The following is a 16,334-nucleotide window of genomic DNA, read 5'->3' as shown; positions in this document are numbered from 1 at the left end:
CAGGAGGGAAGGGGTCCACAGCTATGGCATGGCAAAGGCATGGCTGCCTGATGGCGCTTCAGCTGCCACACTCCTGTGTCCTGGGCCTGCTCACATGGCTTCTAGCTGTACGCTATGGTGATTACCCAAGTGCAGCTTTCCGGACTGCCTCCCTGGCACCACACTTGGTGACTTGGCTCTGTCTGTGAGTGCCCTCTGGTGGCCAGTCGGCTAGACTGTCTTGTTACCTGGTAAGCCAGAGAAGAGGCTAGAACAGGCAAGACCTGAGACCGTAGATGTGGCTATTTCTCCCAGACCCCTAGAGATTTGGGGGTACACTCAGAGCTTGCAGAAGGAGCCATTTCACTCTGAACATGATACTCTTCTTTTCTTTAAACTGGGATGCTTTCTATACTCACAGGGCTTAGGGAGCTGAATGTCCTGAACAATGATGACAGAGGGTGGCCATGCTACATAACATTTAAGATCTTCAGGCGCTGGGGACCCACCGGAGCAGCTGCTAGTTTCCTTTTTTCAAAAGCCATCCTACACAGTGACCTCACCCTTATTGCTGTTCTTCGAGTGTCTCCCACATCTGAGATCTCTAGGAAGATAACAATTTCCGCAATGAAGACCTGAGGACATGCATGCCTTTATACAATGCTCTTGATGCCCGGGACACTTCCATGCTCATGCTTGGCCACACTGGAGAGCTGAGCCTTGCTTCCAGGCCCTCAGCTTGCCCCATACCCTTCCTTTGCCCCCACACATGACCACCAACACCCTGCCCTCAGCTCACTCCTCCACACCTCCATCTTCTACCACCCCCACCACCACTGCTACCAGGGACCGTTGCCTTGTCAAATCTCTTTCTTTTGCAAAAGAGCACTGGTCTCAGAGTCAAAAAAAAAAAAGGGCTGGAGAGATGGCTTAGCGGTTAAGCGCTTGCCTGTGAAGCCTAAGGACCCCGGTTCGAGGTTCGGTTCCCCAGGTCCCACGTTAGCCAGATGCACAAGGGGGCGCACGCGTCTGGAGTTCGTTTGCAGAGGCTGGAAGCCCTGGCGCGCCCATTCTCTCTCTCTCCCTCTATCTGTCTTTCTCTCTGTGTCTGTCACTCTCAAATAAATAAATAAATGAAAGTTTTTTTTTTAAAAAAAAAAAGGCCTGTTTTTCAGTTGTGTCTGGGCCCTGGACGCTATGCGACATTGGGTCAGCTGCTTTCTCTTTCGGTGACAAGGGGAGGTGGCCAGTGGTTCTCAGCTTGCCTGCACAGTAGAAATACCCAGAATGCTATTTTAAACTACCCTTTGTGGCTGGAGCTGACCTCAGAGAGCCTGTTCCATCTGATGTGGCACAAGGCCCTGCCCCAGGATTTGCTATAATCTGGGTTGTTCTTATGTATAGTCGAGTTGAGCTCCTGGTCAAGGCACCGTCATTCAGCCAAAGGTGGGGGGACAGGGAGGTCAGAGCTCCAGCACTGTCCACTAGTAACTGTCTTCACATGAAGCCAGCTCTGGGTTCTGGAAATACTTCTGGGGGAGAGAGAAAAATCTGAAATAGCAAACATTGGGGGAATTCGGGAAACAGTCTTGTCTCCAGAGTGGTGGTATGGTCTCAATCAGATCTGGGATGACTGAGGAACAGTCAACGTCAAGTTAAGAAGAAGGTTCTGGGTTGGAGAGGTGGCTCAGCAGCTGAGGCATTTGCCTGCAAAGCCTAATGACCTCTGTTCAACTCCCCATATCCACATAAAGCAAGATGCAGAGGGGCGCATTTATGTGGAGCTCATTTGCAGCGGCTATAGGCCTTGGTGGGCCCATTCTCTATCACTCTGTTACCCTTCTCTCTACATCTCTCTGCTTGCAAATAAATACTTTTTTTTCCTCTTTTTTGGTTTTTCAAGGTAGGATCTCACTCTAGCCCAGGCTGACCTGGAATTCACTCTGTAGTCTCAGGCTTGCCTTGAACCCATGGTGATCCTCCTACCTCTGCCTCCGAGGGCTGGGATTAAAAGCAAGTGCCACGACACACGACATAAATAATTTTTTTTAAATAAAGAAGTGGGGGAACTGGAGAGATGGCTTAGTGGTTAAGGTGTTTGCCTGCAAAGCCAAAGAATCCCAGTTTGATTCTCCAAGACCCACATAAGCCAGATGCACAAGAGGGCACATGCATCTGGAGTTCATTTGCAGTGGCTGGAGGCCCTGGCGAGCCCATTCTCTCTCTCTCTCTCTCTCTCTCTCTCTCTCTCTCTCTCTCTCTCTCGCTCTCGCTCTCACTCTCGCTCTCTCTGCCTCTTTCTTACTCTCAAATATATATATATATATATATATATATTTTTTTTTTTTTTTTTAAAGTGGCATCCACTCTAGTGGGGTTAAGTAATGGTGTTTGTAGGAAGGCAGAGGAGCCAGATTCAGACCAGAATCGTCTTGGCTCCAGAAATACCATGCAAATTGTTCCTCTTTTGCCCAAACCCTACTCACATGTCACAATGGCTAACTGCACAGACCTGAAAGCCAGGCTGTGCCAGTCAACCATGGACCCTGGAGTGACTAGTTGACACCTCTCTGTTTCCTTGTGTGTTGGGGGGCGGGGATAATAACAGTGCTTGCCTTTTCAGATGGTGTGGATAACTAAATCAGTTGAGACCAGAAAAAATGCTCACAGAATGTTTCCTCCTCTTCAGGAGAAAGCTCACACTAGACTAGAACGAGAGCCTGAGCCTGTATTCAAGCTAAAGATATAACCGACTCCCTCTAACCTCCCCCATGGCTCTGAGAGCTCTGACCTCGCTATAAAGTTCCAGCTCCTCACTTGGCCTCTGAAGCCCTTCAGGACACTGACCCCTTCCCCTTCTCTGGAGTCTCTTCTCATGCAAAACCAGGACTCAATAGCTAATGAAGAGTCTTGGAAAATGTCAATCAGATCATGTGCCTCCCCTGCTCAGAACCTGTCAATGGCGGCCCAGGACACTCGGGGTAAAACCCAAGGTCCTTCATACAACCTGTGGAGAGGGAGTAGGCAGTTAGGGTGACTGGGCCCCTGAAAGTAAGAAACAAGAATGTCTTTTAGCCTATCCAAGCTGTCTTCCGTTTGCTAGAGAGCAAAGTATGATCTGACTCCTTAGTTCTTACTCTTCTAGATCTATTTTTCTACAATCAATCTGGGCTCCTCCTGGGAGGGAGATCTCTTCTAGCATTTCCATAACATTGTGGTTGGTCAAGTTTAGCCCCCAGGATTTGGTGTCATGGCTAGCCTCTTCCTGAGACATCCCCTAGGCTGGACCAATCAGCTGTCCCTCAGATCACCTGAGTCGGAAGGAAGAGCCCATCACCATAAGGTTATGAATATGTCTGCAGGAGAGGACAAGCTCTTGGGGCTGCCTGACCTCTCCTGAACTTCCAGCTGCTAGTGAGTTTCTCCTCCGCTTGGGCCAGCGAGGGGTGAACCGCCCCCCCCCCCCAGCTCCTACTTTCCACATGGGCTCTTTCTCCACATGGCAGGAGCTCTCTGTACTTTCCTTCCTGTCCTCTCACTTTCCTGGGCCCATCACGTCGATTCTCAAGCCATGTGAGTGCATTCATTCTCCTTTCCTTGGTTCTGTCATACCATAATTCAATAATTATCCTTCTCAGTCTGATTTTATTCAATTCTTTGATTAAAATTAGACACAAACCTAGGGTTCAGGGTTCAAAGACTTTCCTGAACCCCTAGTACCCCATCACACTGTCATCCCTTCAAGCTGACCTCACCCCTCTCTTCTCTATCACTGCTCCCACATCCCTGCCTCAGGGCTGGCTGCAGGCTGTTCCTGCCTCAGGGCCTCTGCCTGGAACACTTGCTGAGAGCTGCTTGGCTCTTCCCACCTCTGCCCAAGCTTCTCTGCATATCAGCTCTGGCCCCTTCCCTGCTGTCTGTTTCTGTATGGCTCTGATCACCTGATCTATGGCTTTGGTTGACTGTCACTCATCCACAAGGTAAGCTTCAGACAACTGGGACTTTGTTTTGCTCATTTGCTATGTGCCTGACTCCCAGAACAATGCTGTTTTGAGCACCAAATTTTGAAGGAAGATGCCTGACCAGGGGTCATGCTTTTGCAAAACACACACACACAGAAGGGGCAAGAGAGAGAGAGAGAGAGAGAGCAGGGAACTCATATCTCAACTGGAAATAATTTGCTTCTCTCACAGGTGATGTCCAGCAGGGGAAGATGTTCAAGTTCAGAGTGCCCAGTACCCAGATTCCTGTTCTGTCCAAAAGGCCTCCAAGCCAGATAGGGTGGCTCATGCCTGTACCCCAGAGCTCTCGAGGCTGAGGCAGGAGGATAAAGAGTGTGACAGCCTGGACTAGACATCAAGATTCGATCTTTTAAAAAACTTGAATCAAAGCTCTCCAGTACAGAAGAGCTTACCTAGTTTGGTATCACACTACTTAAACCTGGGTGTCTTCGCAAGGTCAGATGGTTGAATGGTAGCCATCCTGGGTAAGATGGCAGGCACCCTTTCATTGTACTCCCGACTCTCCTGAAAATAGCCCCGAAGCACCTAATTCAGTGAATGTTCCCAACATAAATTAATAATAAAGACTGAAGTGTATTCTCCCCAGTGCCTATAGTGGTGTTCCTGAGCTCTATTTAGACACCCTGGCAATGCCTGGCACCACCTGGGCTCTGCCTTCCTGAGTCTGCAGAAAGCCCCCTTCCCAGACCCACATTGGTGCCCCTCAGAGAGAGGTGAGGGCACACATGGAGGACCAGGGACCACAAATCCAGTCTCAAACACTCTAGACTTTGGCCTTCCCCTGCTGGACATCACCTGTGAGAGAAGAAAATTATTTCCAGTGAAGATAGGAGTTCCCTGCTCGCTCGCTCTCTCTCTCTCTCTCTCTCTCTCTCTCTCTCTTTCTCTCTCTCTCTCTCCCAGGCACCAGCCAACCTGGTCTGAGGGGGCACAGAAGAAGCCAGCTCCCCAGAGGTTTGCAAAGGCTCAAGATCCTGAGGGCTAGCAGAACCCAGATGGGCCAAGCAAGATGTGGCTTGATGATGTACGGCAGCGTGAACACCTGAATTCAAGTTACGAGCCCAGCTGGAAGAGCTTCCTTCGCTCTGGAAGAAAAAGGTAAGGGTAGGTTAGGATTATTCTAGAAGTCTGCACACCAATGCAAAGCCCTCCTCTACCAGGAATCTCACTCCATTTTTCAATGCCTTTTTCACCAATCTGCACCTCTTCATAGGATATGGCTGTCACATTGTAAGTGTATAGTTAAAATACAGGTGGGGGGGGTGGCTGGAGAGATGGCTTAGCGGTTAAGGCACTTGCTTGAGAAGCCTAAGGACCCATGTTCAACTCTCCAGATCCCACATCAACCAGCCGCACAAGGTGAGGCAAGCACAAGGTCCCACAGGACCACTAGGTGGCACAAGCATCTGAAGTTCTATTGCAGTGGCTGAGGCTCTGGCATGCCAGTTCTTTCTCCCCGCTCTAAAAAACATTTTAAGACTAAATAAAAATTCAAAGCACAGTGGAATTACTTCCCTTGGGACCACTGTTGTGACCCTGGTGGAAACTTTGCCATGCGTTCACCACTCCCTGAATATCCCTCCATGAAGATGCAGTGGTCGTAATGAGTGGGATTGGCCGGCTGTATGTTCAGGTTCCTCACGGGGCCTCACGCAGTGCAAGAAAAGGACCGTATTGGTTTGGGTCATTGGTGCTGTATGCCCAGCGGCAGAGTGCAGCCATCATAGGCCCTCAGCCATGTGTTGATGGAAGGACTCTCCCCTCTTGGAATGCAGCATCTTAGCTGTGTGGGGCCACTTTGTCCCTTATGGTGCCTATCATAGCATCAGAACTCTCCATTTGCTGGCTGAATTAGCGAATGCAAGAAAGGAAGGTTGCACAGCAGAGATGGGATTTGAGTTGAACCCACAAGGAGGAGGCAATTTGGAAAGCCCAGGGGGATGATCCGAAGACTGTGGGTTATTGATAAGCTGTTTAACAAGAAGCCCAGGGAGGCATGACGATGGTTAAGATCCCGACAGTTCACACTCATCCACTCCCTGATGGGTATCCCACGGCTGTCACTGGAGAAGTCCGCCAGAGGTGTGACAGAGAAGGGAAACCCACTGCCTCCATGGGTCTGTACCAGCTACGTGCACACCCAGGTTCTCAGAGCCCATCACAGGGCCTGGCACATGATATTAGATGGGACTGAGTGTCTCTGAACTGCTATTAACTCACAGCCCACAAGAAAGAGAACTCCAAGGGCTGGAGAGATGGCTTAGCGGTTAAGCACTTGCCTGTGAAGCCTAAGGACCCCGGTTCGAGGCTCGGTTCCCCAGGACCCACGTTAGCCAGATGCACAACAGCGCACACGCGTCTGGAGTTCATTTGCAGTGGCTGGAAGCCCTGGCGCGCCCATTCTCTCTCTCTCTCTATCTGCCTCTTTCTCTCTCTGTCTGTCACTCTCAAATAAATAAATAAAAATTAAAAAAAAAAAAAAGAAAGAGGACTCCAAGACGTTAGGCTTTGGGGAAATGAATGTAAGGACTTAGTCCTAGAAGTGAAAGGATTCTAAGGCTCACAAAGCCACTGGGCCTTGATGAGTTCAGACTGTCACGCCTATTCTGGGGACCTATTACACATGAGAACTAGAGATGAGTAGTGATCCCACACAGCTCAATTGTGAGGAAAGGGCACCTCACAGCCAGGGCACCAATGAGGGTGACAGGTAGAGTGGCTCTGGACAGGAAGCAGCATTGTAAGAGAAGGAGGGCACAGAGCTCAGAGCAGGGGATAGGGTGGATGGAAAGTCTGCAGCCTTGTCCTTCTTGGAGAGAAATGGGTCCCCAGATGTGTAAAATCTTATGTCTCCTGGAGAGTCTGACCCATGGGGAATTTGCACTGGGAAAGTTACAAGTGCAAAGTGGCACCTGCAGAGGGAGGCACAATGCCCGCTACTCTCTCCACCACAAAATGAAAGGGGCGGGGGGGGGGGAGAGAGGCTAAAGAAAGTTCTGCCTGCATTCTGTTCCTTTCAGTTAATCAAGTAATGTAGGTGTTGCTAGAAGAGACCCATCCTGGGAACTGGCTGAGGAGCCTAGAGAGAAGTTGGGGACTGGGCTGTTGCAGAAGCATGACCCACTTACCTCCAGAACCGCACATGGGCCCTGGGCAGGCTGTGGGGTGTGAGTCCCCGCTGAGACCACTTTCATTGCAGGCTTTGTCTCTGTGCAACGCTCCTCTTCCGGGAATGAGCTCACAGCCCACGGGATTTGTTGCAAAGCCCCACACAGTCAACCCGGGGTCCAGACACTCCCAGCTCCCGGTCCAGGCTAGCTCGGGCTGCTACAGGGCTTCTCTGATGCACGGTGCCTCAGTTTCTTTGGTTATCCAATAGGAACGATAACATTGTCTTCCTCCCACCATCTGGGGGCAGGAAGGAGTCTACGGGCTAATAACTGTTCTTACAATTTACTCTGATAGTGCAGGAAGAGAAGACAGGATGAGGCCTGGTAGAGATGTTCTTTGCACAGGTCCACAGAAGGACAGCAGGACATGTGGAGAGAGTGCGCCTGGCCAGGGGAGAGCAGGTTGACCTTGGATCATATACATGAGGGCGGCTGGGTGCTGCAGTGCTTTGAGACCCATCTAGGTGATGTCGGTGGAGAAAGGGAGGGACTTGGAGTACACTCCTCTCACAGCAACCTGGGGAGCCCCTTTTCCAGAGACTTCCACCCAGGCCAAGCCCTGAGGTTTGTGACTTCTATGCTAAAATGAATTTTAGGAAGAGCCCGTTGATGAGGCAAGGTTGAAAACTTTATTAAAAGGTAGAAAAAAAGGGCAGGAGAGACGGTCAGCAGTTAAGGCACTTGCCTGCAAAGGTTAATGATCCAGTCCAATTTCCCAGTTCCCACGTAAAAGCCAGATGCACAAAGTGGCACATACATCTGGAGATCATTTGCAGCAGCTTGAGGCCCTGGGATGCCCATTCTCTCTGTCTCTCTCCTCTCTCTGCTTACAAAGAAATTAATAAAGATTTTTTTTTTAAGGTAGAAAAAAAAGTGGCCCTAGAAAGAGAAAGCAAAGCACTCCTGATAAAATATGTGTGGTTAGTCACTGAGGGAAGAAAAGATATACCTTCCTCAACAGAGAATAGCAATTAATCCTCTTTGAAATGGGTATATATGGGGATTTGGTGACTCTCAAGTTATATCCTAAGAGATTTTGAGGAAATCACTCCTCCATTTTAACATTGTTGAAAGAGTATAACTTGTAACTAGGTTAAAAGGGGGAAATATATTTTTTAATTCTTTACAAAATAAATGGGGCTGGAGAGATGCCTCAGCAGTTAAGGCATTTGCCTGTGAAGCCTAAGGACCCAGGTTCAACTCCCCAGGACCCACGTAAGCCAGATGTACAAGGTGGCACGTGCATCTGGAGTTTGCACTGGCTAGAGTGCTTGGCATGCCCATTCTCTCTCTATCTGCCTCTTTCTCTCCCCCGCCCATACACATAAATATATACAGTATTTTTTAAGTTCTTTTTAAAAAGTGGAAAGAGAGGCTGCAGAGATGGCTTAGTGGTTAAAGTGCTTGCTGACAAAGCCAAAGGACCCAGATTCAATTCCCCAGTTTCCACGTAAAACCACATGCACAAGGTGGCACAGGTGTTTAGATTTCCTTTACAATGGCTAGAGGTCCTGATACTCTCATTCTCTCGCCAAATAGATAGATAGATAGATAGATAGATAGATAGATGATAGATAAATAGATAGATAGATAGATAGATAGATAGATAGATAGATAGATAGATGATGGATTTATTAGATATACTTAAATATAGATAGATAGATAGATAGATAGATAGATAGATAGATAGATAGATAGATAGATAGATAGATAGATATCTTCCTCTTTCTCCTTCTCAAATAAATAAATAAGTATTTTTATAAAGTGGAAAGAGCTGGGCGGGGTGGCACACACTTTTAATCCCAGCACTCAGGAAGCAGAGGTAGGGGGGTTGCCATGAGTTTGAGGCCACCTGAGACTACATATTGAATTCCAAGTCCGCCTGGGCTAGGGTGAGACCCAACCTCAAGAAAAAAAAAAAAAAAAAAGTGGAAAGGTTTCTCTTAGTAAACAACGTTTACTGTGCATACTGTGCCAGGCCTAGGAAGGAGAGGGGAGTGCAGGAGGGGCCCAGTATTCTCTCCATGAGCCATTCGGCCTCGCTCAGTGATATTTGAAATCGGAAGTCTTTGAGGTCTTCTGTTTCCCCCTTATCAGTGGGGTTTGACAAAAGCAGTTAAAGCAGATCAGACCACTGGAGCAGAATTTTCTCTTTTCTCTGCCCTTCCCAGGTCATTACTGTCTTCCCCCTTTCTAACTTGCCTCAGATGGGGCAAACAAGAAGCTATGAAGGCAGTGCTCCCGGATATTCTGGGGCGGGGCACCCCCAGAGAGGGCACTGCTTGCTCACTGTTGCTAAGGCTAGACCTGTTGCTAAGGCTACTCCCACATTTCTTCTAGACTCCCTTCCTCTGAGGAGTGGACAGGAAGTCTCTTCAGAGATAGGAGTGATGCCCAATAGAATGGACGTACTAGGGGCTGGAGTGTGGGGAGCTAGAGACCTCTCCTGATGTCCATGCAATGTCCACTGTGACAGGGTGGACCAAAGCAATGGATGCTTCTGTGGTTGCCATCCAGAAAAGTGCCAGCAGGCAGAAGACAAACCACTTGCCCCCACCTGTTCAGGTGTGGAGGGCCAGAAAGGCCTTGGTGGAGACTCGGTGTTTCATTAGAGATGGCTCCAAGGGCTGGATTTTCAGTCTTGACCCTGTCCCTCCCGCAAGCAAACACTCTGCAATGCTCCTGGATTTTCTCAAACGCTGAATGGGGAAAGTGAGTCGGCTGTGCCACGAGATGATCGATCGGCTGAGGTCACGTGCACGGCGTGGACTAGGAGGTCTGCTGCAGAGCGAGTTGCAACAAAACTTGCTGTGGTTAGGGATGGATGGGCTTAAATGTCAGAAACAGCGGAGCGAGGGCGGCAGTGGCGTAGGGGCACAGAGCAAATCAATACAGCCCCTCAGTTTAGGCATGATACTCGAATAACCCAAACTTTCTATTTAAAGGGCAACACTAGAGAAGTGATATATAAAATGAGCATCCCTTTTTGTTGTTGTTGTTCTGGACTTTATTTTTTTTAATAAAATGCAAAATTGGCAGTGTCGGCCTTTTTCTTTTAATTGAAATAACTTTATTTTTAAAAATTATATAATCCTCTCTTACCTCCCTCCTTTGTCCCCATTCCCCTCCACTGAACTCTGTCTTCTTTCCTACTGTTTCCTCTTCTAGATTTGATATCCTTTTTTTTCCCCACCATAATCCACAACCTTTTGATGGGCCCAAATTTATGCACTGAGTATCTCTTGTTAAAAGGTGAAGAGGGCTGGAGAGATGGCTTAGTGGTTAAGCGCTTGCCTGTGAAGCCTAAGGACCCCGGTTCGAGGCTCGGTTCCCCAGGTCCCACGTTAGCCAGATGCACAAGGGGGCGCACGCGTCTGGAGCTCGTTTGCAGAGGCTGGAGGCCCTGGCGCGCCCATTTTCTCCCTCTCTCTCTCTCTCTCTCTCTCTCTCTCTCTCTATCTCTATCTCTATCTCTATCTATCTGCCTCTCTCTGTGTGTGTCTGTTGCTCTCAAATAAATAAAAAAAAATTTAGGGCTGGAGAGATGGCTTAGCGGTTAAGCGCTTGCCTGTGAAGCCTAAGGACCCCAGTTCGAGGCTCGGTTCCCCAGGTCCCACGTTAGCCAGATGCACAAGGGGGCGCACGCGTCTGGAGTTCGTTTGCAGAGGCTGGAAGCCCTGGCGCGCCCATTCTCTCTCTCTCCCTCTATCTGTCTTTCTCTCTGTGTCTGTCGCTCTCAACTAAATAAATAAAAAATTTAAAAAAAAAATTTAAAAAAAGGTGAAGAGACTGTCTCTGCTTTCCTACTTTCAAGTCAGTTTCACTTAGTTTTTTGAAGGGACGCTTAAGCTTGTGACTGCTGCACTTGCGGCTGTGGCAAACCAGCACTATTGGGCAGTCTCCAGCCTCAGTAAGTTAGCTGGTGATAATTGCAAGTGTATGGACATCACACGACAGAGCCCCCACTTCCTAGATGCCAGATTGCGGGGCAACCCTACTGCTTCTGCCAAGATCTAGGGCAACTGGACCACTCTTTGCTAAGGTGAGCATAGCAAGGCTGCTGCGGGCTGGCATTAGGGAAGAGGAGAGAAATTCCAACACTCAACCAGCCCGCCTTTTCTGAACCTTATGTCCATGGCTCCAGAGTGTTTGCTCTGTGTGCACAGGGAAGTGGCCTGGGCAGATATGATCTTGGGCTCTGACCCTTTCCCCTTTGTTACAGACCAGAGCCATAGAGTCATTAACCCTCAACCTATAGAACCACTGCTATTTATGGAAATGCACCGAGCTCCTGGTGTGGGGCTAGCATAGGAGTGTGGTATGTGGTAGCAAGCATTGACTGAGTTATACCCACTGTGCAAAATAGCGCAGTTGGAGGTGCAGGTTAATGGTAGAGCACTTGCCTAGCTTGCGTGTGTGTGTGTGTGTGTGTGTGTGTGTGTGTGTGTGTCCCTGGATTCCATCTCCCAAAACTAGGCAGACAGACAAACATGCACACGCAGACAGAGAGAGAGAGTTTTCATTTGAGAGAGAAAACGGGAGAGTGAGAGAGAGAGAGAATGGGCACCCCAGGGCCTTCAGCTGCTGCAAACAACTTCCAGATGCATGCACCCCCTTGCCCACATGTGCATCATTGAGCTCTTGCGTTACTGTGCATCTGGCTTACGTGGGATCTGGAGAGTCGAATCAAACATGAGTTTTTCCTCCTATCCAACAGTCACGCAGCTAAGTGAAGCAGATGAGGGATATTTATCAGACCTGAGCATCAGTGCCGTTACCCAGGGCCTGGGCATGCAGGACAAGTGCTCTGCCACTGAGCTATACCCCCAGCCCCTCGCTGGCTGTTGTTAAGCCATGCTTGGTTAACCAGTGCTTGGCTAAGTGCTGCGTTTTATAGGAAGACCTCCTAGGACCCCGACACTTTCCCTTAAGACCCTCTATATCCAAAAAGCACAACTATGGCTTTATCAAAAAGGGTTGGGAACACACAGTAGGGCCTATATCTGGTTGGCAATGTTTTATTTGGCTGAAGAATGATTTCAAAATGAGATATTTCTTAATTGAAATGTTTTAGTCTTTTAATTTTTTTATTATTTATTTATTTATTTGAGAGTGACAGACAGAGAAAGAGAGAGAGAGAGAATGGGCACTCCAGGGCCTCCAGCCACTGCAGAAGAATTCCAGACGCGTGCGCCCCCTTGTGCATCTGGCTAACATGGGTCCTGGGGAATCGAGCCTCAAACCAGGGTCCTTAGGCTTCACAGGCAAGCCCTTAAACACTAAGCCATCTCTCCAGCCCTGATTTTTACTTTTTTTGGTTTTTCATGGTAAGGTCACACTCTGGTCCAGGCTGACCTGGAATTAACTCTGTCATCTCAGAGTGGCCTTAAACTCATGGCAATCCTCCTACCTCTGCCTCCCAAGTGCTGGGATTAAAGGTGTGCGCCACCATGCCCAACTTTGCTTTTTTGCTTTTAAATACTAAAAATGTTTGGTTCCTGTGCTTTTACATTTAGGGAAAGAGTTTGAACTTGTGGCTCCTGAGAGAAGCCATTTCTCCTGCCACTGTGACTTCCAAGCTGATGCGCTGGGAGATACTTGTGTGTTGAAGCGGCTCTGTCTTCACTCCCTCAGAAGGAACTTTAGATCATCTCACCTACATGAGGAATTCAGATGCCATGGTCAGAAAAAGCCATCCAATGCTTACCCCTCCCCCATTCCACCAGCTTGGCCTCCCCTGCCCACCCTGCAAAGGACTGTGCAGTCTCCTACAAAGAAGCCTATGTTCTCAAAGCCAGAAGTCCACTGACTGTGGGCAGCTCAGAGAGGAACCAGGCAGCCAGCACTAACCCACAGGCTCTGCCAGACCCAGTAGTCCACAGGGCCTGACTGACATCGACAGAAATCTCCGAGCTCAGGTTTGGCTATGGCCACAGAGCCTGCAAACCCAAGGAAGCCCTATGCCAGCTCTGCCAGGCTTTGAGACAGTGCCCTCAGTAGCAGTGAGGGCCTCAGGTCAAAGAGGGGTTTGGCTAGTCCTGAGGGCCCTCAGGGCTTTGGGCAGCCCTTCACTCACATATTCCCAGATTAAATCTTGGACAGCCTGGGTCTCATGAAACCAGGGGACAGATCCCTGGTAGGAAAGAGGTAGTGAGGTAGAGAGTGAGAGAGGGAGGGAGAGGGAGAGAGAGTATGTGTATTGGATGGGAAAGCAAGGCAAGAGAGAGAAAACAAAAAAAAGATGGAAAAAAAAGTTCAAAAAGATGTGGTTTTCTTCTTGTGGTTAAATGCAAGGGCTTGGTAGTTTCCGTAAAGCTCTGAGCCCAGATTGTGGGACAGTTAAAGACTGGGTGTGGCTGGGAGAGTCTAAGAACGCAGAGCCCATGAAGGGTGTGCTGCCCCAAAGAGTTGCCAGAAAAAGGGAGACAGCAGCTGTACCCGCCTCAGCTCTGCTTGGGTCTTCTGGTCTACCTGAGACACTTTCCCCACCATGACTTGCCCAGGAGTTCACGCCTCGTAGAAGGCAGCTGCAGGAGTCATTGCTGCATGAGGGCACTTCCACAGCGTGCTGTGAGCCCATGCAAGAGCCAGGTGCGGGGCTCGGGAAACTAGGCCTCTGTGGAGAACACCCTGAGATGGGGACTGGCATTTGGATTTTAACTCTGGAGAGTCACTGTCCTTAGGGCCTTAGAGCATGAGCCAGGAGGCCCACAGACCCCTGTCTATGTCTGTGGCCTTTCTGCCTGTTTCTTGGGCTCAGCAGCATCCAGGGACCCAAGGTAATGGCATGATAACAAAAATTAAATATATTTTGCACTTATCACTTGCCAGCCATTACGCTAATGGTCCTCTTTTTTTTGCCAGTGGGGGGAGGGTATATGATATGTGTGTATGTGTATGTATGTGAGTGCACGAATGCATGTCACAAAGAGAGTCCTTTTTAATATTTTTATTTATTTATTTATTTGTTAGAGACAGAGAGGGGATGGGAGGGAGAGAGAAAGAGAGGAAGAGAATGGGTGTGCCAGGGCCTCTAGCCACTGCAAACGAACTCCAGATGCATGTGCCACTTTGTGCGTCTGGCTTACATGGGACCTGGAGAATCGAACCTGGGTCCTTAGGCTTTGCAGGCAAGCACCTTAGCCACTAAGTCATTTCTCCAGCCACCACCCCTCCCTTTTTTACTGAGGCATAAATAAGCTTTACTGGGCTCACACCAGGAGTGTGTGGGTTTTCATAACCTTTGTGAACTTAATTTTCTTCTCCACATTCTTTTCTGCCTGTTTCCTTAGCCTCATGATCCGGTAGTGGATCTTGGCTTTCTTTCACTTCTCCTCCAGAGTGGCCGTCACTGCCTGGTACTTCCAACAGACCTCATGAGCCAGGCGCTCAAGGGAAGAAAACTTTCTGGTAGGCTCAGCTGCACAACATTGAGGGGGCAGGGACCACCATCTGCTTTTTCTTGTCATAGGGTGGGGGGGATCCAGGGCAGCCTGCCTGGCCTTGCTTGGTCTTGTGGGGCAGCGTGCGTGGCAAAGTTTGCTGGAAGATGCTGCCAGGGACCTGGAAATGGTAGGACCATGGGAAGGATTGGTGTTCATATGTTTCTGAAGGAAAGCCAGGTGTTTTAACTCGTTTCTGCAGAAATTGCCAGAAATATTAATGCCCTCTCAGTGCACCATCATCACCTTCCAGCCCAGAGGTACCTGCCTGGCCATGATGGCTGCCAAACCGCCAAGGAGCTGGCCTCAGCCATCCAGCACCAGGACCTGCCCCTCCACCATCCTCAGCAGCTGCCTGGGCTACAAAGGGGCAGTCTTTAATCTCAGATGAGATTTAGGACTTTGGAACAGTCTTAAAGTTGGCAGAGGTTATGGGGACCTTTGAAGTTGACTGGATGCAATTTTCCTGGTGAAATGACCGTGAGTCTTGCGATGCCAGGGGCAGAATGTTGTAGCTTGAATGTGATAGTTTGATTGTATGGGCCCCATAGACTCAGGTGTTACATTAAAATTGAGCCCTTCGCAGGCAGATCCCTGCCTCCGAGGGGCATGTCACCAGGAGCAGATCTTGGAGTCCAGCCTAAAGGTGTGTTTGGGAGTGGATCTTGAGTTTAGCCCTAAGGGATGGAAGCAGTTGGAGCTGTGTATGTTGCTTGGAAATGAGCTAGCTTTTTCTGCCATTGATAGCTTTCTCCTGGATTTTTTAAGCCTGAAATAAATCCCTTCCTCCCATAAGCTGCTTCTGGTTGGATGTTTTTCCCAACAAAAAGAAGCTGACCGCCACAGTAAATTGGCTTGTGTAGGTCAGAAGACAGCTCTGATATCCGTTCTTGCCTTCCACCTGGTTTGAGGTAGGGCCTCTCCTTTTTGTTGTTCACTGTTGCATTTGTCAAGCTAGGTGGCCTGCAAGCTCCCAGGCAATTCTCAGGTCTCCATGTGCCTTCTTGCCCTGGGTTCATTCGGATTATAAAGGACAGTGCCACCACGTCTGGTTCTAAATCATGCTTGCACAGGAAACACTATCCACTGAGCCATTTCCCTGGCCCTAAATGGTTTGATTAACTCATCTTACCCTTGCATGTCTACAAAAGAGCTCCTGCAACCATGACTATTTTACAGACGGGAAACGGGCTAGTAGAGGTTGAGGAACTTGCTGGGTTATGGGGTATCTTTTATCATTAATGATGCACTGCCTCACCATAGAAGGGGGAGGAGGCCAAAGCCAACATGAGACTCCTCAAACACAAAGCCCTGCCATCCAGGCTCCTTCTTTCAGCATGCGCGTGCACACACACACACACTCACAGGGAGAGAGAGAGAGAGACAGAGGCAGATGATGATCACTCCATAGGAAAGCTAATGCCTGGCTTCCTGACCCACAAGAAGGCAGAGGGAGGACCACCTGGCCCCTCTGCTTGCTGAGAGGTAAGGCCCACCTCTTCAGCGAGAAGACAAGTGAGACCCTGATGGTCAGCCTTTGACCAGAACCTCCCCTATGGAGTAAAGTGCCAGAAACTTTTTATTAATTTGCACTCGCTGGAAAGCTCTTAAAATGACTGCATAATGGCTGAAGAGATGGTTCAGCAGTTAAAGATGCTTGCTTACAAAGCCTGTTTGCTTGGGTTCAATTCCCCAGCACCCACGTAAAGCCAGATGCACAA

At 49.0% G+C, this 16,334-nt stretch overlaps 1 pseudogene; it reads right to left on the bottom strand.

Moving 5' to 3' along the window:
• Positions 1–14,382: 14,382 nt before the first annotated feature.
• LOC101605027 lies at positions 14,383–14,955 on the bottom strand (annotated as a pseudogene).
• Positions 14,956–16,334: the final 1,379 nt, after the last annotated feature.

Source organism: Jaculus jaculus, chromosome 2, assembly GCF_020740685.1.
Source record: "Jaculus jaculus isolate mJacJac1 chromosome 2, mJacJac1.mat.Y.cur, whole genome shotgun sequence".
NCBI lineage: Eukaryota > Metazoa > Chordata > Mammalia > Rodentia > Dipodidae > Jaculus > Jaculus jaculus.
Note: the sequence above shows the minus strand (reverse complement) of the source record. Positions and strands in the feature narration are given on the sequence as shown.